Here is a 25,291-nt window from a genome sequence, read left to right as displayed (position 1 = left end):
TGGGGTGATTTGTGTGTGTCCGACTAAACTGGTGCCAGGTAAATTAGAGTTCACCATGCAAGGAAAAATAGATTAGTCACAGTCTGCTGTGAGTCTGATAATTGATTATACAAACATACAAACATGGCTTAAAGGTATAGATCACCTAAAAATAAGCAAGTTTTGGTCCTTTACCAACGTAATATATCCCCCTCACTGGATACCCTTTATATTATGGATAAAAAATATTTCACAATGATAACAACAAAGTTTTCATTCTAATTCAATAAATAAAAATATCCAAAATAAAATTATTATATGACATATTATTTTATAACTTTTGTGACATCTTTGTTTACCTTTTTAATGCTTGCCATAAAATAAAAACAACATTAGAGCTTAAAACAACATAATAAAAGACAGATAATTCTCGAATTTTAGTCAACTCTCACTTTAAAACTGTTCGAGAACAATAAATTCATCCAAATTCATAACTTTGTTTCAGTTCTATTCTCTCTCTCTCTCTTTCTCTCTCTGTGTCTCTTTGTCTATTTCTCTTTCTGAGCATCATGTTCTCTCTCTAGACACACTGTGATGTTTTTGTTCTTTTTTTTCTGTGATGAAAAGTCTGATCTGGTCTGGCTGACGGCAACATTCACTGACTATTCATATATAATTTATCACAAAGAAAAAAAAATGGCGAGAGAGTGAGAGTTTGTTCCAACCTCTAAGAGATTTAAATGTTGTGTTCGCACACACAACTAGCTGCATCATGCCGCTGATCCTAAAAGACAGAAATCAACACCGCAAGATTGAGCAAGAACAAAAATAAAAAAAAATACAACACAAATACATCCAGGACTTAATCCAAATATCACAGCAGGGGTACAAATCCTGTAGTTTAAGCTTAAAAACACATGAACTGTCACGAATTACACAAGATGTCGCTTCAAATTGTTTGTTCGGCTAATGAAACCCGACGTCGTGAATTTTTCTTTTGCGACCACATTAGCCCCGCTGTACCTGTTGTACTGTTAACCAAGCGTTAACTGCTACCCCATGCTCCGTCAACCCCGGCGTTATTAAACATGAACTCTCGCCCCAGACTCAGTCGCAGGATTTCTGTCTCTCATTATCCACTCAGTCCTTATCAGAATATAAATAAAGGAAAGGAGCTGAAAAAATGGAGTTTAAAGATAGCGAGGAGCCTCTGTTCTTCAAATCAAAGGAAGGCTTTCAAATAAATCGTGACTGGAAAACAAACGAAAGACAAAAACAAAGGAATATCAGATATGGAAGGAATGATAAAATATTATCTGATTTTACGTGTTTGATCGTAACATATTACAAATGTATTTAAAATATATATAAAGCATGTGTGCCAATGTGTTCAAGCTTAATTTGAGATATTAAATGATGGTATCTAATCACATACAAGAAATCTCTAGTGTTTTTGTATTTTATTTAAACAAAAATTCTGTAAAAACAGACATATTGTGAAATATTATTAGACTTCTCAGCAGAATTTCTAGCATCATTACCAAAAATCAGTAATCAGCTTTCCACAATCGTTCAGAAAATAATTAAATCAAGGTTCTTTGGTAAGAAGGACTTTTCAAAGGAACAGCATTTAGTTAAATACAAGTAACATGATATAAAATGTCTTCACAGTCACTTTGGTTAATTCAATGTGATTTTGATAAAAGAAAAATAGCAAATATTACTGATCTTTTGAAAAGTAGTGTAGTCATCTTTGGATATAATATATATTTTTTTATTTGTTAAAAGGTTGTGCATTCAATCAAACTCTAAAATATATTGATGTAAACTGATGCTGACATGGACAGATTCTCAGATCCTTCAGAAGACTTTCAAACAATAAACAATTGCGGCTCTGGTTTGCCTTTTGATGTCTAATATTTGCATCCAGAAGCAAAACCAGTTGAGATCCGCTGACCTCAACAATATAAAGTCAAATCACTGATGTTGTTGATGTGAACAGATCCTTTGTCTTTGTGCATGTGTGTGTGTTTGTGTTAGAGAGAGAAAGAAAAAGAGAGTAGGATGAAGGGGTATAGAGCTCATGCAGGGTCACTTCTTCCTCCTTACACCGTGGGAACGGATAGATGGGTCAAAGACACAAACGGACCACTGTATCCCACCCTGCTCTCATCCAAAATCTTGCAGCATAAAGAGGGAGCATTTTAAGGCATCATAAACATGCTCTCAATGCTGCTCCAAAAGCAAGACATCTTAATGCCATTGTATTCTTTCTTACATACCTTACAGTTATGGTTCTCAAACAGGCCCATTGGGCATTTTTAGACCACCGTGCTTTCTATATGGCCTTTCAAAAAACTCTTAGGCTGAAAAAAAGTTTCATGTTTACACTACAAAATTTTCTAAATCATCTATGCTTATCCATCCATATTCTCAGAAATGGCAAAAAATACTGTATTATATATGCTAGACCAGTATGGGCAGTGATGGCTCAGTGCTCGTGTCTATGCATATATTGTGTAATAATATAAGTCTCCATTTTTGGTTGTAACGTGAAGTAAATCTACAATTTGCTGATGAAGCGATAATAAACAAATGTTGCATGCGCATGATTTCATGGGTGTGTTTTCAGTCCTTTCTTAACAGTGTTGTGTAAACAAACAGGCAAAATTTATAAAAAGTTTTTCAGTTTTGGGATGAGAATGACATTGTAATTTTGTAGGGTGAATTTGATTGACTTTCCATCAAAAGTCTATCAAATCCACTATTAAAAATATATGCAGTGTGACCAGCATTAGAGTGCATTTAGGCTTACTAGTTTAACAATATGTAATACCAAATTCCTTTGGAATCAATTGCGAGTTGTTTTGGAACCACCCTTGTTTTTTTCTCTACTTTTGATAAAAGATGTATTTTGATATATATACAATTCAGTGTTGGAGGTTTCATGGACAGATGTGAATGTATTGTCCTCTAATGAGTTTACCTACAAATTTTAGATGACTATGACTAAACAAATTTTTTCAAACATTGTATCCTAAAGGTGGTGCCATGTATCAGGATAATAATGTATCAATTCCCACAGCAAGACTGGTGACAGAGTGGTTTGATGAAGAGGAAAGTGACATTGAACATCTCCCATGGCCTGCACAATCACCAGATCTAAATATTATTGAGTCACTTTGGGGTGTTTTTGAGGAGCAAGACAGAAAGCGTTTTCCACCACCAGCATCACGTTGTGACCTGGCCACTATTCTGCAAGAAGAATGGCTTGAAATCCCTCTGACCACTGTGCAGGACTTGCATCTGTCATTCCCAAAACGAACTGATGCTACATTGGCCACAAAAGGAGGCTCTAAACCTACATTAATGAATTATTGTGGTTTAAAATCATTTCATTGGTTATTTTTCAAGTTAAAATTGTTAAAAGCAACAATCTGTCAGTAATGTGGACAACCCAATTCACTGGAATGAGAAGAGCCACGCAAACAGCTTTGATTTCCAAGATTAAAACCAACAACAAGCTTTTACTATTAGTCAAGGCTGCCATGGTTTCATTCCCCGGCTGCTGCACCTGGTGAACCTGTCTTTTTTTTCCCTTTTTTCTCCCAGCACCTTTCATTTCACTTCTTTCTTTTCATCTTTCCATCTTTGTCTTGTCACTTTTGCTCACAGTGACCCTGACATGTCCTTTTCCCAGTGTCCACAGGAGTCCTGCTGTTCCACTCCTGTCAGGTGACAAGTGGCCTTTTAGCTGCGTTTCGGACCATTTTTCTCACCCTTTCTCTAGGTTTCCTCAACAGCAGGATGTCTAATAGTGTACACTTGCTTTGAAGGGACAACATACTATGGAAAACAGCTTTTTGAAACAATTATGCAGACATATTTGAGTATTCAAATAGCAAACTCAAAAATACCAATGCTGACTCAGTATTCAGAAAAGGTGAATGTCGTGCTTTCACTTTTTCAGTTTTTTTCTTTTGACATTCTGTCGACTACAAATAACTTACCAATAGATTATCTGTTTAATGCATGTTAAAATTATTTTTTTTTCATTATTATATTTAATAGTTCCCCAACAAGACAACCTGTTGTCTTTACTGCAGGTGTAACTCTACATAAATTAACTATGAGTATTTATAGACTGTTATGTTGGCAGAATAAGTTGACATGCACTTGCAAAGATACATATAGTCAGCAGAAAGACTTCTAGTACTATGACTGCAAGTTTACAAGCAGAACAAAATATTCTTGTATCCAACTAATTGTCTCAAAAGGTGTTAAAAAAATCTACAACAATATTAAAAAATCTATTAGAAACAAGTAAATGGTAGCTGACATTACTCATATTATGTAACTAAAATCAATTATTTGAAAGTGCATTTGACATCACTCATTCTAAAGTTATAGTATGTATAAAGTATAATAATTCTGAAATTTGATAATGTTATGAAAGTGTAACGGAGGCCAGCTAGCAAAGTGCTATGCAGGTAAACATCACTCTTCTGACCTCAAAAGGTGCTCTAGCGACAGATACTAGAAGCCATGGTCTTTAGCCTCCTTGTTAGAGCAACTGACTGCCATGCAAAGACTTGCCGGTTCAATCCCAGCTCACAACCGGATCGGTGCAGTGGGACTGGTGGGTTAAAGGTGGGGGCTCGTCCGGAATGGGAGTGAGGTTTAGGATGGTGAGTGTAATAGAGGCCAGCTAGTGAAGTGCTATGCCGGTAAACCTCACTCCTCTGACCTCAAAAGGTGCTCTGGCAGCAGATGGTAGAGGTCACTGTCTTTAGCCTCATTGTAAGAGCAACCGACTCCCATACAATAAATTGCTGGTTCGATCCCAGCTCAGACTGGGTTGGGTGCAGTAGGACTGGTGGATTACAAAAGTATAAAGTAATGTTTTTACATTTGAGTTTTAGATGACTCCAGTCCAAAGCAAAATGTAAAAAAAAAAAAAGCCAAATCAACCAATAACTTATAACCAATAACAATAACCTATAATTTGACATACTATGCATAGTAGGGCTGCACAATATATTGTTTCAGCATTGATATCACAATGCGATCATTCATAATAGTCACATAGGTTTTAAAAGCATTCAGGCATAAGAAATTGTACCGTCTGTAACTTTGAAAAATGAATACTGATTAATTTTATTCAACTGTTTATAAAGCGAAGATTTGATTATTTAATATCTGTATATCTGAATACAGTTCGACTCTATGGAAAATATATAATTAGTTTCTTTTTCTTTATTACATTTTTTTTCCACTAAAATTATTTATTTTCGTAGATTGTTTTTTTTTTTATATTTTTTTATATTTTATGCACTCCCCATCCAAAGCTATCTAAAATGATACATTCTTTCTAACAGATAATATGATACATGATAATATGATAGATGATACATATCTTTCCAAACAGATATTCAATTCCCTAGGGAAATTGTCCTAATATCGCAATGTAAATCACAATCATAACAACCATGAACTTACATAAAGTTATTTAAGTAATAACTTCACATAAAATTCCAAAACAATTTCATAAAACAACATATTTAGGTTTAAAATATAGTATAAAAAATATTCATGCAAAGCCATATTACAACTGTGCTAGAGCAAGACATCTTGACATGTAAAAATACCAAAAAAAAAAACAAACAAAATGAATATATATATATATATATATATATATATATATATATATATATATATATATATATATAGAATATATATATATATAGAATATATATATATATATATATATATATATATATATATATATATATATATATATATATATATATATATATATATATATAGAATATATATATATATATATAGAATATATATATATATATATATATATATATATATATATATATATATATATATATATATATATATATATATATATATATATATATTCTAGAAAGTGCCCACCATGCCATTTAAACTTTTCATGTTTTCGGGAAAAAGCAATGAACACTATCACTGACCCAACTAAAATCATTGTTCCCTAAAGTTCCCCACATTACTTCCTAGAAACTGAGTCTGCACCGTGTTCAATAAAGCACCAACAAGCATTATTCAGCAATACGCCAAAAGAAAAGTAGTTGGAAGTTCAAAGGCAGCGGGCACAAAATGTAACAATTTCTGTCTGAAATGAAAGGCACCAGAGCAGCCTTGGGCCAGTGGCCAGCACTATGGCCAGACTCTAGAGCAATATAATAGCATCCCTGCACATTAATCACCTCGAAAGCCACAAGCAGCATAAAAATTGACAACCTGGCAACCCGTTGCATGTCTTTATTAAATACCACATCGCTCAAGGCCTACAAACACCTCTCTTTTGGCAATGAGGACTGAAGTGGCAATGAGAACCTGAGAGAAAAAAAAAAGAAGAACCAAATAGAAGTGAAGGTGAAAATGAAAGAAGGTAGAATGATGGAATGAGAGATGGAGAGATGATGAATGTTTAAACAAGGCTATGTTTTATGAATGGAGCAGGGGGGTGATGTATAGGCCTGTCAGTGTGACAACTAAATCGAACTCTGACATGTCATCGCCACTTTTCAAAAGAGGCTTGGAAAAATGACCCTGTTTAAAGTTTCCCTGACATTTAAAGTAAGAAAATTACAGTGACGCATTTTCTAATGGAAATGCAAGTGACGTCATGTGGTCAACGGAGAGGTAAGTTTTTCTACTGCAAAGAGCAACGGGGAATGAAGAACACAACGATACACCACGGGAGAAACAGAGGCAGAAGGCTTTTGCTCATTCAGGTGAAGCTTTTCTGTCAGCAAGAAAAACTGCCTCCCCAAGTCATTAATTCAAGCAACCGGTAATTTCCTTCTGGACAACAACACTTCCTCTGCAGGAAAGTACTAAAAGAGAAAAAAGTACGTACATTGATGGAGTTGAAAATGAAAATGTAAATCTATTACTCAAAACTTTAGAGTGTTCACATGATCCAAAATTGCTCAGTTTGAAAGCGGAAAATTTATGGAAAACAGTACAGTAGGCATTCGAATGTTCACAACACTAAAGTACCTTCTCCTTCTACACAGACCACTTATGGAAAACAGAAATGCTCTCTGTTACTATAATGTCTGCACACACACACACTGAACAGTGCTGATAATAAGATCTAGCTCTTTATGATCAAATGACTGATGTGAACTGGTTCTTTTTAACAGGTCATTCAGTAAATGATGTGCAAAGCCCACCCTGCAATGACAGGAACAAAAATCATGTACATAAAATAGCCTTGAGTTTGCCTGTGAACTTTCCATTTGAATTTACTGACTGTCAGTAAATCGTTCAGAACCGACTCCTCACTGAAATGAGAATCATTTTTTCAGTATAAAAATAAATAAAAATCAGAAACCATTACTGTGATGCATACTGAAGGTCTGTGAGACTTACATCAGCCCATCTACTGACAGGTTATGAGTCTAAAAGTTATTTCCACCTAAAAACATTTGTTTTATAAATAATAGGTTTTCTACTGTGGCCTTTTTATAGGATTTAGTACATGTCAAGTATCCCAGAATTGCTCAAAATACTCCCCAGAACATTTAATTTTTTAATGCACCATTATTGTGTGGAAGCAAAAGCTTAGCGTTTGTGTGCGCGTCTCTTTAAATCCAAATCAGCTGCTTCTCAACTCCCCCATTTACAGATGTTGGTGCCTTTACAGCTCATGCCTTATTTACTCCAACAGCAACAAGCAAAACACATGCATGCTCTTTAAAAATCTTTAACACTAGACCAGTGGTTCCCAGACTTTTCGGCCTGCGACCCCCAAAATAACAATGTCAGTGACTCGCGACCCCCAATATCCTCTGAGGTGGTTATAAATATAGAAACTTTACACACAACATCTCACACATACAAAAAAAGTCTATTTTTCATTTAATTTTGAAGAACGCCACTTAGAGAACGCCCTCCATGTTTAGTTGTGGCCTGTATATATTTTTGATGTACGTAAGTGCCGTAACTTAAACTGGTGCTATAAAATCAATGTGCTTTGTCTTTAATATAACAAAATCACTCAAGGTATCAAAAAATAAAAGGCTGATGGCTTTTATTACATGTTTTTTTTTTTTTATTTAACAATGAACTAGTTATTTTTTTCTTCTGTATGTTATGGATAAAATATGGTAATTGTAATAGTGTAGTAAAAAGAATTAGATTTTTGGAAATCACCAAGCGACCTCCCCCTCATTGTCCTGAGATCCCCCTTGGAGTCCCAACCCCCTCTTTGGGAACCACTGGACTAGACCAACCGCAGAACTACCAGAATTCCATTTCTAGAATGGCCATAGCAGTTATTCTCACCAATCATATAAGACTGGATCTAGGCCTGTCACAATAAGCAATATATCGGCTTATTGTGCAATACATGGACATGACTTCAATCATTTTTGGTGACACAATATTTATCGTCCATTGTGTTTACATAAAAATTAAATGTCAGCATTTTAGCTGATTGCGCAGCTTCTGTCGAGTGGCAAAAGAGGGAAGGGTTTGCATGAAAAGAGAGTTTTGCCTGAAAAGGGGAGTTTCATTACGTGCACAACAGCAGCAACACAAACACAGACACAGACACAGGGGAGATAGACAGTGATTCAAACAGCAGCATTTGTGCGGATCTGACAGCTGGGTGGAAGTGGAGGATTTTCAATCTATAATATTGTAGTGATATTACTGTAAACTTAGTAACTATATCCTTTTGTCTTAGGTATGTCTAATTCAAAAACTGAAAGAGTACTACGATACTAACTAATTTTGCCATCTAAATAAACTTAAAGAACATTGATAACACACTTATTAATTTCATAGAGACAGGACAATCAACATGAACTGGAACCGTGTCTTTTTCTTTTTTAAAGAAGACAAGTTTCAAATCCAGGTTTTACCAATTCCAGATTAGAAAAGCTTTCAGGAAAAAAATGTTCCTTAGAAACTTGTTTTTGTCGTGTGTTACTGTGTCTGTGGGCACACAGCTGTGCTCTCACCGCAAAGAAACAGAAACAAAACCTTCGCTGCAGCACATTTATAAACGAAACACAGACAACCAATGTCTCTAAACAATTCGTCTACTTGTTTGAATAACAGTTGGCAACACAACGTGGCGTCTCTCTGAACATTGTAACAGGTAAAAGGGATAAGTCTTCGAAGCTATATCATGCATATTAATGATGTTGCATCTCGTTCACAATAGAGCGTGCTGATTGGCTCGAACCAAGTCTTTTTCATGAATTAATGAACAGGCCTGCTGAAAACTCAATGATGTCACTGTGTATCGGCCGGTACAAATAACCAATCTCCATGCTGGAATTTACACAATGATCTCATCACTGCGATGTTGCTTCAAAATTTATTTTTCAAACCAGAAGTACGATTTTGAATTTTCACTTGTTAGCTAAATATGTGTGTCCTAATGGTGTTTTTAGCAAAGTGGGACACATATATGACTGTCAACATCTCAAACCATGTGTTTTGGTATTTTGTGAACTCTTTTCTCAAAGCTTACTAACAGGTGAAGAAGAGATGAATTTTTACACATTATCCTAAAAACTACTGACAGGTTTGTAAGAAGATGTCCAAATGAGCTTGTTTCCAAATCTTACAGAAAAGCGACAATTCAGGAATAACGTTAAAGCGACATTTACGTGTCGTTTTTATCCCTTGAATGGGTTTATTACTATTTCTATGCTGTTGTATTATCATTATATAAACACAGACATGAACTGGTCTAAAATAAAAACATTTATCGCAATGATTTCTATAACAATATGTCGCATATTAAAAATGACTTAATGTGACAAGCCTAACTGTATCAAATTTAATTACTCTTAGGTTACATTTACAGTACATTCAAGACTTCCATTGCGATAGAAGATACAGGATTTGTTTGTAATACAGCTTTGGGAGCTATTTGGGAGCTTTTTTGCTATCAGAAAGTTGTGTTTTGTTAGCAGAAAGTTTCGCAACAGAGGAATGCATAATCAAAAAACACAGGAAAAAGTATACCATGCTGAAATGCATGTGGTCACTTTGATCATTTCAAGGCAGAAATACAGAGAACTGTTGCGTTTTTTAATTTTAATGAGATAATGTTGAAATTACTGTTTTACTTGGACAAAATTATTAAATTACACAATTTTTAAACTGTGAAAATGACCGCTGCAGTAGTCCTCATGTTAAACTCAACCCAAAGCACAAAGTGGACGCACTAAAGGCCGGCTGGGAATTTGTCAAGCAAGTATAAACCTCAGTACAAACACAGTTATGTCAAAAGCACAACAAAACAACAAACAGGCTGACATAATGTTTGTTGTGTCTGCCAATGCAAAGAGTTGGGGAGGAATTCTCATGTGCATCAGTACATTTAATCTCTAAAACAGCACCACTTAGATGTGGCATGAACACACCGCTGACTTACTGTATGAAAAACTTCATCTTTTGTTGCAATAGTCTTCAAATAATTCATATACATGGAAAAAAAAGCATTGTACTGGACTTCAGGGATATACAGCCCATACATAGCATATTATAATATTTAAAGTATAATACACTGCAAAGCTTTTCTGACAAAATCTGAACTAGATTGTACACTTCTGGCTTTGATCAGCATGGATGTGAAATCTAAAAAAAACACAGCAGTCACACTCACAGAGGGACGGATGAAGAAACAGTCATATTTAAATTGCAATTTCCACTCATCTTCAAAACAAGGAATTCAATTGTTATGCTTTGTAGAACAGAAAAGGTCCCCGAGCTAAAGCCCAAAGGCAGCAAAAAGAAGTGAGACGATGCGAGTTGGGATTTGTTACGAAATCAGCAGACAGCTTTCTTTGTGTTTGTTTGTACTACTTGTTGAGTCTTTCTAGAATCCAAAATCTTCAAATCTTATCCTAGTGTGCCAGAGAAACATTCTTAAGCCATTCTACAGAAAGAGTGATAGTTTCCATCTTATCTGCGCCATCTACAACATCCACACTGGTAATCCTGGATTAAGAGTCCATCTTCGGACACCTTTAAACAAGGACAGACATGTCAGCACTCCCTGTTCTGCTTTCAGACTTTAGTTCCCATGTCTGTGAATACAGACAATGTACTTTAAAAGAGTGAATCTGAAACACATATTCTGAACATCCACACTAGATACCATTACGTACTGTTGGACGGATTCCTGCAACATGACACGAAAATGTCTAGTGGTAATGTTCAGCCATTCAGCCAACACATAAAAAAGCGGTAGGAGCTCCTTTTATAAGACGCGAGAGAATGCTGCGTGCTACTTGCCTGCAAAATATGATCTGATCCGACTGCAAACTTTCCCACTTTTGTGGGAAATCAGGTTAATCTTCTATGGGTTTGAGAAAATATAAAAGAACAACCCATTTCATTCCCTTTCACTCTCTAAACATCTGAACTAAAGGCTTTAGATTCAGAATCCTCTCCTTTTCTCTACTCAGGGTCTGAAGGCTTTTATACCTTTCTGATATCAACAAAAGCTGGATATACTGCAAATATACTGCACAGTTGCACAGATACTTCTGAACATTTAAATCAGATACCTGACTCACTTTTTAAGTGACTTACAAGCAATATGTGAATTTATCTATAGGTTTCATTAATTTGCATGGTCTACCATGTGTATGTATGTATGCACAGCTGAAATCAGAATTATTAAACTGCTTGAATTATTAGCCTCCCTGTTTATTTTTTCTGCCATTTCTGTATAATGGAGAGAAGACTTTTTCAACATTTCTAAACATAATAGTTTAAATAACTCATTTCTAATAATTTATTTTATCTTTGCCATGATGACAGTACATAATATTATACTAGATATTTTTCAAGACACTTCTATACAGCTAAAGTGACATTTAAAGGCTTAACTAGGTTAATTAGGTTAACTAGGCAGTTTATGGTAATTAGGCAAGTTATTGTATATCGATGGTTTGTTCTGTAGACTATCGAAAAAAATAAATAGCTTAAAGAGGCTAATAATAATGACCTTAAAATAGGTTTTAAAAAATTAAAAACTGCTTTTATTCTAGCCGAAATAAAACGAATAAGTCTTTCTCCAGCAGAACAAACATTATCAGACATAATGTGAAAATGCCCTTGTTCTGTTAAACATCATTTGGGAAATATTTAAAAAAGAAGAAAAAAATAACAATTTTAATAATTCTGATTTCAACTGTGTGTATATTTCTTTAGTGAATATTTCTGTTCACTCACAAACATTTTGTGTCTATCTGAAAAAAATATTGTTATGGAAATAGTGTGAGGTGGCAGAAAAAATATCTTGAGGAACCTTTGTTTGTATAGTTTGTATACAAACTACAGATCACAAGCGAGAATAATGTGTTGTGGAATTTGTAAATACAGTGAAACATGATATGTAAACAATGATAATACCAATTTTTTGCAGCATAGCTTAGTATATACAGTATAGAGAGATATTACAAGCGAGAATAACGTGTTTATTCAAGCACCGCAATTTGCATTACAAATGATAATAACAGCATACCTTATTTTGAATAGACTGAGATTACAAGCGGTAATAACATGTTAACAGCATTGTTCCACTGCTATTTCAAAAATGGAGCTCAAAAGAGTTTTTGTTCAACTTGTTGGTCACAATAACACTTTCCTCTGCCCCTGACACAAGCAGTTCCTACTTTATAGCCAATAATTTAATGCTACTCAAGTACCACTTTTGCTGGTTCAGAACTAGTGCTTTGGATGTCGAAAGACAAAGAACCAATTTGAAAATAGGATCCATTTCTGAAACAGCAATAAAAATGCCTAGGTGGAAAAAGGTTAAATATAACTTTTTCGGCAAAAGTGCACAAATTTTCTCAGGGGACGACAATATTTTTGCAAGAGAATGGGGCTGTAAGCAGACTGAAACACTGAACCAAATAAACGATGTTGAATGTGGCTTAAGTGTCCATTTTTTGGGCCACTGTTCTAGGACAAAAAGATCCTGCTGTACCGGCTCTAGAATAGATGTGGGTTAAATTAGCTGCTTTGCTCGGCAGAATGTGCTGCTTATTGACCAGAGAGCTCTGAGGGATTTCACCGTCCTGCTGCTGGAGTTTAGATTAGCTCAGGTATTTTTCACTCTCTTTGACGACAGCTGAGTAGATTTACAGTGAAAACCGTTCACCAAAAACAGCTGCTTAGAGGGGGAAAAAAATGGTACCGGTTCATAAAGGATATTCCAGGATTAGCTATCTCTCCATTCGCACACAGGCCTCCACAAAACGACCTTTCACCCAGAAAACAAATACTTCTGCACACAAGGACCTGACTGCTTCTCGAATTCTTTTTCTAAATCGAATCAACTTTAAATTGAGCACTTGGCAGCAAAGAAGCATTGTCGAAATATGGGTCAGAGAGCTGTAGGAACGTGGATCGTTGGCTAGAAGAAAAAAAAAAGCTTAGCGTGGTCAGCTTCTCAAGGCTTTGGCGTTTTCTTCGATTGCAAAACACGCATGGTGGTAGTCATCCAATAAACTCTGAAATGGGAAAGCAATGAGCAAATGCCACCAAAAATCCACTAAAACAGATCAATGCAGAGAGAGAGAGAGCTAGAGAAGGAGAGGGAGGGTCTCGGCTCCTTTCATGTTACACTAATGCATTTCAATTTTCCCTCTAAAGAAAAGATGATTTCAAACCTTCTTCTTGGTCTTTAGGAGCCATAATCTCTTCATTAGGTCAGTTATGATTGGCCTCTTCAAACAAACAACTGCTATTCAGAGAAGTAGGAATCCTAAAGAGTCTGATTACATCTAAAAACGTGGCATGTGAGGGGCCTCCTTTATGAGGTGAGTTGTGTAAACATGAATTGAATGAATGGAAGTAGTCAACGGCTGCTGGGTCTGGGCGATTGAAGACCAAGACGAGGAGTCGTGCTTTTCTCCATCTAACGAAAAACACGTCTCCGTTCCAGCAGATTTGTACACACAAGTCTATGAACACAGCTAAATAAGTTAAGATGTGCTATGCCTACACGGAAGACGCTGACAACCTTGCTTAATCTTTTAAATCCAGTTCTGGAACACAACGTGCTGAAAATTCAGCAAACCGAGAGATTTGATCACATTTGGAAAGAGATTATGTTTAGACATTTATTTATTTTTAATTACATGTGGTGGCTTGTTTTTGAGATTTAAAGTTAGCTGGGTTTGTTATGCTTATGGACTAACTGTGACAAGGCACAACAACATCTCTGTGCTTGGTGTCAGATTGACAAGATATTTTTCAGTCTGAAAACTTTTTGCAATTCTGGATCCGGCCGGTCTGCCAAACCGTAAATGAATCTAAACGATAAAACAAACTGTTGATGATCACTGTAAATCCATCTATGCGTGAAAAAAAAAATCTAGTTCAACTGAAAGTAAATCAAAGCAATGGCATTTACCTAAATTTTGGGGCATATACTGTATCTTACAGATATTTATAATACTTCTGAATCTGATTCTGACTAAACAAAGCATGTATCCAAACAATTAAGGATTCACTCTGATTGGATTAATACTGATTACAGATGAGCAGGCAGTCGTGCTCAACCACATCAAGTGCTCTTCTCAAAACTTGTTTATGAAAGTTCACTTATTAACCGGACACCATTGTCAACATCGAAGAAAAAAAAATATTTGGTATGAAGTTTCAGGGAAGCACTATAGTTTTATTAGCATGTGGCTGCTAAGCATTTTCCAGCTGCACCCAGTTAAAAACATCTGAACTTTTCAAAATGATGCGAGCGCACCACGATTCATGCAAGTAGAACTAGACAATCTGCTTCACATTGAATGGAATATACACATTTCAGTAATAACGGCAGAATAATTAGCTCAGACACTGCAGCGATGATTACTTTTCTCTATAAACTTGCATTGGAGCTGCAGCAATGGTTTGTCATGCTCTGAGAAAATGAATAGTTATGAGAGACGCCAAGGGAGAAGAGAGTGCGAGTGCAAAGCCCACTGTAAATAATCCAGGAAACCACACACATATATATATATTAGGGATGGGAAGATTAACCGATATGTATCGATACGCGGTCATGCGCGTGCACGATGCGAGTGCATCGGTAGAGCAGCAGAGGATGAATGAAATTTTGAAAGCAAATTGAGATGCATCGGTTTTTGCGAGATGCATCGGTTTTTCCAAGATACAACTTATATTTTTAATATAGAATGTATTTTTTATTTATTAACAAGTGTTGTCAACCTGTTTTTGGCGCATAATTTAATCGACCTACATAAAGTATGCATTAGCAACGGACTTGCGGATGTGTACACTTACACTACAACTCAGTGTATGGTGTGCGGATGAAGCTAGTGGTGCGAAAGCGCGAGAAGCAAAACAAACATTTTATTCCTCACTGAGTTTTAAATCTAAAGTATGGCAACATTATGGATTCTGCAAAAAGGATGGACGACTTGACAGGACAGATGCAATTTGCAAAATGTGCCGCGCATCTGTAAAATACACGGGCAGTACGACTAATCTGATATCTCACCTCTGTGTTGTTGTGGAAGCATCTTCCAGTGTTCCTTTATCCCCGGCTTCCTGCTCTGCTTCAACTGTAGCTACCAGCTCCAAAAGTGGTGAGAAAAGCATTGAAAGTTTTCTCCATGCGCAACAGTTCTGCTCGCTCTACGCCAATAACGAATGCTATTGCATTGTTCATCTGCAAAGATATTCAGCCTAATGTCATGGAGAACGAAGGTTTAAAACACCTCCTGTTAATTTTTATTTATTTATATCTTTATTAGCCTGTTGTTTACAGTGATAGTGATGTTTCAAAGCAACATAACACTGCTAGTTCACGACCTTAAGTTTTGAATATTCAGTGGCACAATATATCTTTGTAAAACTTGTTTTCATAGTTGAAAAGTTAAAACACAATTCTTGTTGTGCAATGGTAAACCTTTATGTTGAAAGAGTGCAAATGTATACATTTATAATATATATTGCACTTATAAATTCTGTTTATCTTGAAAATACTTAAATAATATGTGCTATATAGGTTCTAAAATGGCCCTCTACTGTAAACTGACACTCTGGCTCTGAGAGAAAAGCCAGTTTGTAAAAAAAAGTCTTGGTTTTACTTGGTTAATAAATAATCAAACTCATTCAATGGCACAGCATCCTTTCTTACATCATCTCATAAACTTAATCTAATAAGTTAGTGGTGAATTATCGCTTTGTATCGTGATATGGGTGTAAATCGTACCGTGTTGCATCGCAATGTCACAAATGTATCACTAATATATCGGATCGTATTCTTTGTATCGAGATGCGTATCGGATCGGCATTATAGCTTAGATGCCCAACCCTAACATATATATATATATATATATGTATGTGTGTGTGTGTGTGTGTGTGCATGGATTTTTAGTGGTAATTAAACATTTAAATTGATTTTATATTTTATAAATGTGAACACATTTTTACTAATTTATGAGTTAATTTGTTGCGTCTGTCTATCATTTTGGTCATTCAAAAACTTGAAACATATATTTTTTTGTATTTATTTTCTTTGAATGATATTTTAATTATTTATGATTATTTTGTTTTACTTTCATTTTTAACAATAATAACTCTGCTTAGTCGTGCTCATTACATTGACATGCTTTTAAAATATACACAGCAAAAAATATAATCAACGTTTAAAGACATTCCAAACCAACTGAATATACGTTCCAAATATACTCATGTTTGTTAATGACTCATTAACGAAAGTGACTATAAAGTGTTATTAAATAGTTCCACTATTATTCACCACTAGTCAAGTACACATCTGAATCAGCATGTCTGCCAAGCAACTATCTACGGTATCCAATGTAAACTAAATCACTATCACATGGCAATGATGAATAGATACAACCCACTAAAACTTCCCTCAGTTTCACCATCCAAAAACACACTAACTCTTACCATTGCCGAATTCTGTCAATCTGCAGCCAAAGCCTCAATCCCACTGTGACTGCAAAGCTGGTTTAAGGGCACATCCGAAATGTAATTCACTTGCGCCGAAGGTTTCATAAGCTGGAAGAAGACCATCATGCGTCGTCCTTGTGGACACGCTTCACAGACTTTCTTTACCTGAGCTGACAGCGATGCTTGGTCAGTGTTATCTGGCAGAAACATTCTCAGCTGATTCAGCCAGTGATTACCAAGTTAAAGGCTGACAGTTGTGAAACGCCCTGATGGACGGACAGGTTGGGAGAGATTTTCACCGTTTGCTAAACACGGCAGCCTGACTCATCACACACTGTATCAGCGAGGAAAACAACAGAAGAGAGAGGGAGACGCCAGGCTTCATTAATGCAATTATCGTCAGGGCCGCAGGGATATTTGTGTACCAATCATTATTGTCGCAGGATTGAGTGCATGCGTTTCGCTACTGTCGGAAAGCTGCAAGCCAGTTTCTGTTGAACTGTTGTTTATGTTCTGTACAATCTGGTGTGCAAGGACTGAGAGGTAATTAGGTAACCAATAGCAACAGGGGCGTATGGGGTCGAATCGTGCACGTTGTGCTGTGTGGACAGTTTTAGAGCAGGTGGAAGGACGGTTTGGACGTGATATGGTGTGTCGGCTTGTTGGAAGTGTGTTCTTGGCTAACCGCGAGTGTGTGTGTGTGATGACAGTAGTTGCTCTGTTCCGCCGATGTGCGGTGGGAAGCCAGGAGCTCGTCGGCAACAGCTTATCAGCCAAAACAGCTGGAGCCCTCAGCACCTCCTACTGAGAGGACACACGTACACCAGCATCTCCCACCTGAAGGAGGACAGACAGTCACTAACTCAGGCTACAGCCAGAGAACAAGAAAGACAAACACAACTTGCACGCAAGTACACATGCACACGCCTTATGTCTTAAAATCTCCTCAAACCGGCTTTAAAAGTATAGGTTGTCCAATGCAACCACACCTAGGCTCATACCCAAAATGCACTGTGGGATAAATGAGCAGCATAGGCTGGTGTTGTTGATTCAAGTTTTTCAACTTTTGCATGACACTTAAGTGGCTGGTCTGAGAAGAAGAGAAGTGTACTTATGATGTACTTATGATTTTTTCATTCCAAAATCATAAGTAAAATTAATGAATACATTTTGTCATTTTAGGTGGCCCAGTGGTTAACACTGTTGCCTCACAGGAAGAAGATCACTGGTTCAAGTAGTTTAGATGGAGTAATCCTTAAATTATACCTTAAACCCAACCTCACGACTCTATTAATAAGGTTGACGAAATCCAAGTGAAAGCTGCTACTAGTTGCAGCTGCTATTTAGTCTAGCGTCAAGCTGGGGCTGGGTCAGTTGGCTTTCTGTGTGGAGTTTGCATGTTCTCCCCGTGTTCATGTGGGTTTCTTCTGGGTGCACCGCTTTCACAGAGTCTAAAGACATGCGGTATAGGTGAGTTGAATTATATAAATTATCCATAGTATATGTGTGAATGAGTGAGTGTATGGGTGTTTACAAGTACTGGATTGCAGCTGGAAGGGCATTCACTGCGTAAAACATATGATGGAATAGTTGGCGGTTCATCCCGCTGTGGCGACACTTGATAGATAAGGGATTAAGCCAAAGAAAAATGAATGAGTGAATGAATGAATGAACATTCAACATATAAAATAAAGCAGCATTTCCACTTCATTTAACAAAGCACCATTATTAAATGTCTAGGCTATATTACAATAATCTTGATAAATGGATGACATTAAAATACTGGATAAATGGCTAAACTAATTAAATTATTTTTAAATGTCACAAGTGAAGTTAATATATAAATAAAAGCAGCTGAAAATGAATATCAGAAAACACAATAACAAATTTAAACTTTTAATAAAATAAAAATTGATAGGTGATAATAAATTAACAGTGGATGATGGCCTAAATGATGTAATAAATATAAGAAATATCATACATAATAAAAAAATCTAATAATAATTTCATTAAGCTTTTTTATGCATTATACCAAAATTTGCAATACAACTATGTATTGTTGTGAGTTCTGCTAGATTAACACTCACTTTCGTTCAAAATCTGCTTCAAATTACTACTTTAAAGGGCACCTATGATGAAAATCATCTTTTTGAAGCTGTCAGAATTGTGTGTACTGTAAATATAGTGTGTCCACACTCATATTAGGGTGATTTAAACACAGTGTCTTTTTTATTTCCTGATGTTAAAATAAGATCCAAATCCCTCCCATTTTGAGGCCCACCACAACATGTAGGAGTGCGGTTTTCCCACACTCCGAATTGATTGACAGCCATGTATTAACATGTCTCCGTAGTAAAGCGTATAATCATATCAACAAGACAGGATGTGTGCAAAGCAACTGTGATCAAAAGATCTGTTTAGCACGCTGTGATCATCAATCATCATCAAATGTGATCAAGGATGAGTTTTACAAGTTTAAAATGTTTTGAAAACAGTGCATGTTTGTAATGATTTACAGCGATTTACTTCAGCTTTACTTGTTTTCAGCTTTACTTAAACACCACAGCCGTGTCAGTACGATTATACAAAAATATAATTCAATCCCGGTTTGTGAACGTTAAATCTTTTTTTTTTTTGTACATATACATAACATGTATCTATACAGAAGTGGGTATTAATGTGTATCCTTTCACATTTGCCATGCAAAAACAGCACAAAGTTGAACAAACTTGGTAACCACATTGTGTGACTCATCATTGCAGAAAGGCTTGAATTAACTTCACAACAAATACATAAAATAATCATTAGGAAAGTTCTTAAAGTAGTATTTCTCACAAACATTATGTGAGATCTGCTTCGTTCATGTCTGTCACTGTGCTGTTTATCTGATGCAGCCAAGGCAAAGATTGAGGTACAATCTGACAGGCACTTGGAAACGGTGAGCGAAGAAACCTTGCATTAAAGGCACAGGCAACAAAAACAGCTACAGCTACATTATGTTCAGAGCAAAAAAATCCAATATTCTGAAAGGTATAATAAATAATCCGATGGGTGTTTTGAGCTGAAACTTTACAGACACATTCTGGAGACACAAAAGACTTATATAAAATATTAAAAAGGGGTAAAATAGGTGCCCTTTAAACTTCAGATGAGAAAGATCTTTACTTCATCTTGCACTTCAAACTCTCTGGGCAGAAAGACGTGAGACAGATAAAGCATCGCTGTTAAAAGAATATGAAGGAGATAAACAAACCCATTAGGTGAACATTACTGAACCCCCAGTGGCCAAAACACAGACCCCCCGACAGCTTAACCTGCATTGAGTGCGAGAGGAAAAAAGTGTGTGTTTGTGCGGTTCTCTGCCTGCCATTGTAATGAAATTAGAGAGAGAAGTCCATGTCTGATTTATGGCTGTGTCAGGTCTGAAAGCACCTCTTTTACATAAAGGAGAGGCACTTCCAAAGCACACGATTTATCATTCCCATCTCTCATCTCACCATCCATCCTCATTCACGCCAAGGCTCATCTCCAGCCTTCCTCCGAAAAACTCTCTCTCTTTTTCGCAGCAAGGAGAAGAGCAAGAGGTGTTTAACCTTGCCGTTATTTACTGTCCCGCATAGACTGGTTTGGAGGCTGGGAGGGACAGATCGTATCCAGAGGAGCTTAACTGCGGATGCACATCACACTGGGCTACTTGCATTGTATTATGCAGCTGTAACAAAATAGAGGATTATGGGCTGCATATAAGGTTATAATAAACAGGCTTTGCCCCGGATGGGTTCACCTCTGTCGTGTGGAAGGAGAGGATCTGTATGTGTGCGTGCCTAACAGCAGGAAGTTTCATAAAAGATGTGTGAAGATTGAAACAGGGACATTGTGTACAGCTGTGAGGCATCTTTTGTTGCTGAAGAGCTGCAGGGATGTTGGACTGAGAATAGGCTGAAGACGTCAAATTTGGCACATCAGGCGTGATTTCTGAGCCACCAAACAATGTGGGCTGTTTAGAAACAAGTTTTCGGAACCAATCTGATCCAAACTTTTAGTTTAGTCTGAAAAGGCACAGGGACAACTGAAAATATACAGCACATGAACCATAGTTTGAATTGGTTTAATTAACGACTCTTGCTCTTGAACTTTCAAACTGATTCTTAATAAAATAGTGCACCCAGTGTAGCTTGATTCCCAAATGAATCACTCTTTATAGAACAAATTAATCATGCGAGCCAAATATTTAGCGAATTAAGAAAGCCAGAAAACAAGAAACCATACAGCACAAGCTTTGTAGACTGAATAGATAGAGTCCATAAACAAATGGCTATCATGAGTAGGGTTGGGCCAATGTCGACCAATTTGGCATTGCACGATGTCCGATCTGAAAGATTGCGATAGACTATGGCATCGTCATCGTAGGCGGCAGTGAATTATTTATTAATTCATAATGAATTAATTATTTGTAGCCTACCGTTTCAACTACCCGCATGGTCTTTGTTTTACCCATAACCAAATCATAAATAAATAAAGATAACTTGCACATAAATTACCACCTTTTAATCACTTTTTCTACGGGACTCTGTCATGAATAGGAAGAGTGATCTTTATCGTTATAATGTCATCGACAAACTTGGTTGGCAAAAAAGGTGCACAACCAACAGGAACCAATAGAACCAACAGTATCTGAGGTTTTCGCAAAAATTACTAAGTACAAGCGCGAAAGCGAAAGATTGAAGCAGTGTACTGACACTGTGACACATTACCTGATACGTCCTTGATAAACTGTCTGGCATGCACTGCTCTCTGGGGTGACTGCTGGAGTCAGACGTGGGCATAGCCTACACTGCAGTGCATGACAGAATGTGTGTTTGTTTGTGTGCGTAAGGTCATGTGATGTGCCTATTCAGCGGCATAGTGTGGAAAGAGGACTTTTCAGAAATGCTAGATGAAACGCCAGTGTGGAGGTGGATCGTTGTTGTTCTAAAATGCCATTTTAAAGCTAAGATGTATTAATCTAAATGGGGCCTTGTGTATTTTTCACGAGCAGGGTGGAGGATTGCGATGCCGGCTCAGCATTGTGACATCTATCGGCCATCCGCGATGGATCATCTTATCAATCCAACCCTAATCATGAGAGATTCTAAAACAAAAATAAACTCAGCCATTGCTGTCAGATTTCTAAAACATAGACCACAGGTTCCAAAACCAGTTCCCGGAAAGCCGCAGCTCTGTACAGTTTACTTCCAACCTGGCTTTAACACAATTACCATATTACCACCTAATCAAATAATCTAAACATTTGACAAATTCAATTATTTTTTTTCCACCTAAATAATCTTTAAGAACATCCCTCAACTAGTTCAACAGGTTAACCAGAACCAATAATCTTATAATCTGAGCAAACAAGCCTGGAAGATTAGCACAAAAAAAAAAAAAAAACTAAAACATAGCATTATACTCTAAGACAGGCTCAACAACAGACTGCAAATTAACACACCCTTAGAAACCTACGCAAAAACATTTTACAATGTCCTCTGACATTAACCTTCATGAGTGATTGATTGTGCGTCATAAGGTGAGGTGCAGGGTACAGGAAGCTCGACAGATCTGAGATCTCACAAATGCTCATCATTTTCGAACACATTCCAGAAAGAAGCACACGCAAGCTATCACCACAGCTTTAGCATGTGCTGTGAGCTTTCGCAGGAAAAACAACAAGCACATGCAGCATGTCAAAGCGTGTTTCTGTGGCAGCTTGGTGAAAGTCTCGCAGGGTTCTCAGACAAAACAGCTCACAGAGAGCTTGTTTTACCAGTTATCTTTATTTAAATCGCAGTAAACAAACAGCTACATGTGGTCAGGCATGCTAAAAAGGCTTGACGCTAGACTAAATGGCAGCTGCAGCTAGAAGCAGCCTCCACTTGGATTTCGTCAACCTTATTCATAGAGTCGTGAGGTTGGGTTTTAGGTATAATTCAAGGATTACTCCATTTATCAAGACACTAAACTACTAATAGCTAATTGCCATTTGAAGCAATTAGAGCAAGTCTGGGAAACTGGCCCATACAGCAGGTTTCAACAGTGTCAGAACGAGGTGAAGGAGTAGAGAGGGAAAGAGGGAGATTGAAAATGAGGGCAAATGGTGGAGGCGTCTATGTAATCGAATGTGCTAATTAACCTTAGCGCTTCCCAGGGAGAACAGGTGGAGGAAGAGAGGAATGGAAGGATGGATGCGTCTAATGAATGCTCCTTCCCACACGGTGATGCTTCCTGCAAGCAACCCCCCCCACCCTCGGGGAGGTTTGTTGGGCTGGGCTGATGAAGACGACTGGCGGGAAGAGACTAACGTGAAAACGGGACGATCAATGAGTCTGGTCTAAAAGCCGTCGCTAAGAAAAGCAGCTGGTGCAAAAGCGATTGTCAGAAAAGAAGAATTTAAGGCACAGGGAACGAAATTAATGTCTTTTATCTTTGGGACACTGAATACAAGACAGACTGAAAAGAAAGGAGAGAGTCTTTGTTCTGCCGCCAAACAGGTCACTGTCTAACAGCACCTCCTCAGAGTGAAGGACACTTCAAGGAATGGAGGTCTATTAGAGTGTGTGTGGGGCTGAAATCAAACTCCGAGGTGAGGGGTCCTCATCAGGAGTCCCTGTCCCTGCTGTCATGTCCCCTTCTGTCCCTCTGAGAACTGTCCTAGTTTCTGATAGTTATCTGTCACGGTGTCAAAGCTCCACTTTTTCTGGCACCAAAATGTTCCTTGGCTATTGTTCAGCCAAATTAAAAGACATTGCATAGCCAGCCATTTAAAAGCTATAGTTTACCAAAGAATTCAGTCATCATTTACTGTTGTCCAAAGAAGGACTCGTTTTAAAAACTGTGGACCCGATTAACTTTTCACTCAAGAAATCTTTTGTGGTATCTAAAAGGAAAAAGAACAAAGTAACCCTTTACATTAAAAACATTGATTTGCTGGCACTGAACCTGTTGAACAGCACTCAAACTTGATTTATAAATAAACAAACAGTTCTCGAACAGATCTGAACTGTGAGATAAATAAGTGCAAGATCTCAAGCTGTCATCAGACAATGCCTGAGAGCAGACCATCAAAATCCATTAAACATTATTTCCAGGTCTTTCAAGTTGTTTTCGTGCAGACCCCCAAGGTACTACTGCCGTAACCTATGAATGAAAGTTGCAATTTACAATGTTGCCATCCAGCATGGTTTTGGTTTCTAAGCTGTATGTTGGGTTTGTAGAAACACCACTTCAACATTTAGCCATTGAAATATCAAACTGAATTGGGAGTTAAAAAGTAGTAAACAAATGTAAAGGAAATCCTTCACTCAGAATTCGAACACAATATGGTGCTCTATTTAGTGGATAGGGAACAGACAAGTTTCAGACAAGGCAACAGTTATCCTGCTTTAAAAGAAAGTCTTGAAACTGAAGTGTGAGTGAAAAAAGAAGAAACTTAAAAAAAATGTATGGATGTAAGTTTTATGGAACTGAAAATCAGACTTTTTGTTACTTATCCATCGGCATAAGTCAAGGTAGAGGTTGCAGCAACTATTCAACAATCTAAAGGTTTTTTTCCATTGCATGTACGACCTGCTTCAGTTTGGTTTCGAATTTTAGGCCTTTTTTCAATGCCTTCTGTAACTAGTACCTGGCACTTATATTAGTGAGGTTCCAAGCAAGCAGTAGTATAACAAAATGTGATCTATGCAAACTTCTGATCACAGAATGGCCCGAGAGAATCATCACTACAGTACCAGCATCATTGGATTTATGACACGAGACAACAAAGCCACCATATTTAAATTCACAAGTTCAAACTTACAGAAGTTTGAAAGAATAAAAGCAGTGAGAGAGCTCTAAACTTAGAAAAGAGACCCCAACTAATGTTTTTAAGAGACGTTCAGGTCAGAATGAAGTGTCTAGTCCGGCCCCAGAATGCTCCCCCTAGGTCATAGTTCTCAAACTTAATTCCAACGCTAATTTAGTTAAAACCCTAATCAAGCACAGCCAATCCAACTAATCAAGGTGTTAAAGAATACTATGGACTATTAAGCAGGTTTTACTTGGAGGTGGTTGAAGCTAAACTATGCAGAGCTTTGGTCCTCCAGGAACTGAGTTTGAGACCATTTCCCTTGGTAGATATTGTTTAAGAGGTGAGGTGTCGGGGTGGTGGAATGATGCTAAAGTCATAAGATAATGGAGGTAGGACGAGTTTGGCATTCATGAGGGTTTGGTCTAATGCTGATTAAATAATAGAATGATTGTCAATGATGTAGTAGAATACAACATGCTCCTCCCGAAATTTGTTTATAAAATA

The 25,291-nt window shown here is 37.0% G+C and overlaps 1 protein-coding gene across 5 annotated transcripts in view; it reads right to left on the bottom strand.

Moving 5' to 3' along the window:
• sema6cb (semaphorin 6Cb) overlaps positions 1-25,291 on the bottom strand; it is a 269,311-nt gene that overhangs the window by 163,092 nt on the left and 80,928 nt on the right. For 2 of the 5 annotated variants that reach the window (XM_087285828.1, XM_087285832.1), the window contains exon 1: positions 16,960-17,176. The exons of the other annotated variants lie outside the window; for them this stretch is intronic. The gene's annotated coding sequence lies outside the window, so the exon portion shown is untranslated. Of the gene's footprint in view, positions 1-16,959; positions 17,177-25,291 lie in introns of those variants that run through there. 5 annotated transcript variants of the gene reach the window in all.

Source organism: Danio rerio, chromosome 16 (assembly GCF_052040795.2).
Source record: "Danio rerio strain M-AB ecotype USA chromosome 16, GRCz13ab, whole genome shotgun sequence".
In the NCBI taxonomy this organism is placed as follows: domain Eukaryota; kingdom Metazoa; phylum Chordata; class Actinopteri; order Cypriniformes; family Danionidae; genus Danio; species Danio rerio.
The sequence above is the reverse complement of the archived record's forward strand: the minus strand, read 5'-3'. Positions and strand labels throughout refer to the sequence as shown.